Source organism: Maylandia zebra, unplaced genomic scaffold (assembly GCF_041146795.1).
Source record: "Maylandia zebra isolate NMK-2024a unplaced genomic scaffold, Mzebra_GT3a scaffold35, whole genome shotgun sequence".
Taxonomy (NCBI): domain Eukaryota; kingdom Metazoa; phylum Chordata; class Actinopteri; order Cichliformes; family Cichlidae; genus Maylandia; species Maylandia zebra.
The window spans coordinates 72,145-74,644 of NW_027490065.1; positions in this window are offsets into that span (position 1 = coordinate 72,145).

Here is a 2,500-nt window from a genome sequence, read left to right on the forward strand (position 1 = left end):
AAATGGAGAGGGAATTTCAGCAGGGCCAGGGCACAGGCATGGACCTTTTTCAGCTGTAAGGGAGGCAAGAGCAAGGTGCGATGTAGGTCCCCGGGGCCTTTTGTCGTACCATAGGCACGAGTGGTGTGTGTGTGTGGCAAAGACTTTCTGCGCAGTGTCCCAGGGGCACGGGGAAAGGTTGTTGTACCATAGGCACGAGAAAAGTTGTCGTACCATAGGCACGAGAAAAGTTGTCGTACCATAGGCACGAGTGGTGTGTGTGTGTGTGGCAAAGTGCTACTGAGCGGTGTACCAGGGGCAGGGCGAAAAGTTGTTGTACCATAGGCACGAGAAAAGTTGTTGTACCATAGGCACGAGAAAAGCTGTCGTACCAGGGGCACGGAGGAAAGTTGTTGTACCATAGGCACGAGAAAAGTTGTCGTACCATAGGCACGAGGAGAGTTTGTGTGGCAAAGTGCTACTGAGCGGTGTACCAGGGGCACGGCGAAAAGTTGTTGTACCATAGGCACGAGAAAAGTTGTCGTACCATAGGCACGAGAAAAGTTGTCGTACCATAGGTACGAGGAGTGTGCGTGTGTGGCAAAGTGCTACTGAGCGGTGTACCAGGGGCACGGCGAAAAGTTGTTGTACCATAGGCACGAGAAAAGTTGTTGTACCATAGGCACGAGAAAAGCTGTCGTACCAGGGGCACGGAGGAAAGTTGTTGTACCATAGGCACGAGAAAAGTTGTCGTACCATAGGCACGAGGAGAGTGTGTGTGTGGCAAAGTGCTACTGAGCGGTGTACCAGGGGCACGGCGAAAAGTTGTTGTACCATAGGCACGAGAAAAGTTGTTGTACCATAGGCACAAGAAAAGCTGTCGTACCAGGGGCACGGAGGAAAGTTGTTGTACCATAGGCACGAGAAAAGTTGTCGTACCATAGGCACGAGGAGAGTGTGTGTGTGGCAAAGTGCTACTGAGCGGTGTACCAGGGGCACGGCGAAAAGTTGTTGTACCATAGGCACGAGAAAAGTTGTTGTACCATAGGCACAAGAAAAGCTGTCGTACCAGGGGCACGGAGGAAAGTTGTTGTACCATAGGCACGAGAAAAGTTGTCGTACCATAGGCACGAGGAGAGTTTGTGTGGCAAAGTGCTACTGAGCGGTGTACCAGGGGCACGGCGAAAAGTTGTTGTACCATAGGCACGAGAAAAGTTGTTGTACCATAGGCACAAGAAAAGCTGTCGTACCAGGGGCACGGAGGAAAGTTGTTGTACCATGGGCACGAGAAAAGTTGTCGTACCATAGGCACGAGGAGAGTTTGTGTGGCAAAGTGCTACTGAGCGGTGTACCAGGGGCACGGCGAAAAGTTGTTGTACCATAGGCACGAGAAAAATTGTTGTACCATAGGCACGAGAAAAGTTGTCGTACCATAGGCACGAGAAAAGTTGTCGTACCATAGGCACAAGCAGTGCGTGCGTGCGTGCGTGCGTGCGTGCGTGCGTGTGTGTGTGTGTGTGTGCGGCAGTTCTTCTGCGCAGTGTACCAGGGGCACATTTCAATGTGCTTTCTGGAGTACCAGGGGCACGAGGATTTTGCCAGTGGTGTTCTGCTTTGTTAGTGGGAGGGGGCTTAAGTGTGGGTCCCCGGGGCCTGCTGGAGGTCCAGGTCCATGCTAGACATGTGGCACAGGGTAACTGCAGGGGGGGGGGGGTAATGTGGGTCCACGGGGCCTGCTGGAGGTCAAGGTCCGTGCTAGATATGTGGTACAGGGTTAACTGCAGGAGGGGGGGGGGGGGGGGTAATGTGGGTCCCCGGGGCCTGCTGGAAGTCAAGGTCCATGCTAGACATGTGGCACAGGGTAACTGCAGGGGGGGGGGGTAATGTGGGTCCACGGGGCCTGCTGGAGGTCAAGGTCCGTGCTAGATATGTGGTACAGGGTTAACTGCAGGAGGGGGGGGGGGGGGGGTAATGTGGGTCCCCGGGGCCTGCTGGAAGTCAAGGTCCATGCTAGACATGTGGCACAGGGTAACTGCAGGGGGGGGGGGGGGTAATGTGGGTCCACGGGGCCTGCTGGAGGTCAAGGTCCGTGCTAGATATGTGGTACAGGGTTAACTGCAGGAGGGGGGGGGGGTAATGTGGGTTCACGGGGCCTGCTGGAGGTCAAGGTCCATGCTGGATATGCGCTGGAGCGTAACTGCAAGAAAGGAAAGCTAGTGGGGGAGTAGAGCAGGGGAGTATGTGGGTCCCCAGGGCCTGCTGGAGGTCCAGGTCCATGCTAGATATGTGGCACAGGGTAACTGCAGGGGGGGGTAATGTGGGTCCACGGGGCCTGCTGGAAGTCAAGGTCCATGCTAGACATGTGGTACAGGGTAACTGCAGGGGGAAGGGGGGGGGGGGGGGGTAATGTGGGTCCCCGGGGCCTGCTGGAGGTCAAGGTCCGTGCTAGATATGTGGTACGGGGTAACTGCGGTGGGGGGGCGGATCTAATGGGGGACTAGATCAGGTGAGGATGTAATGG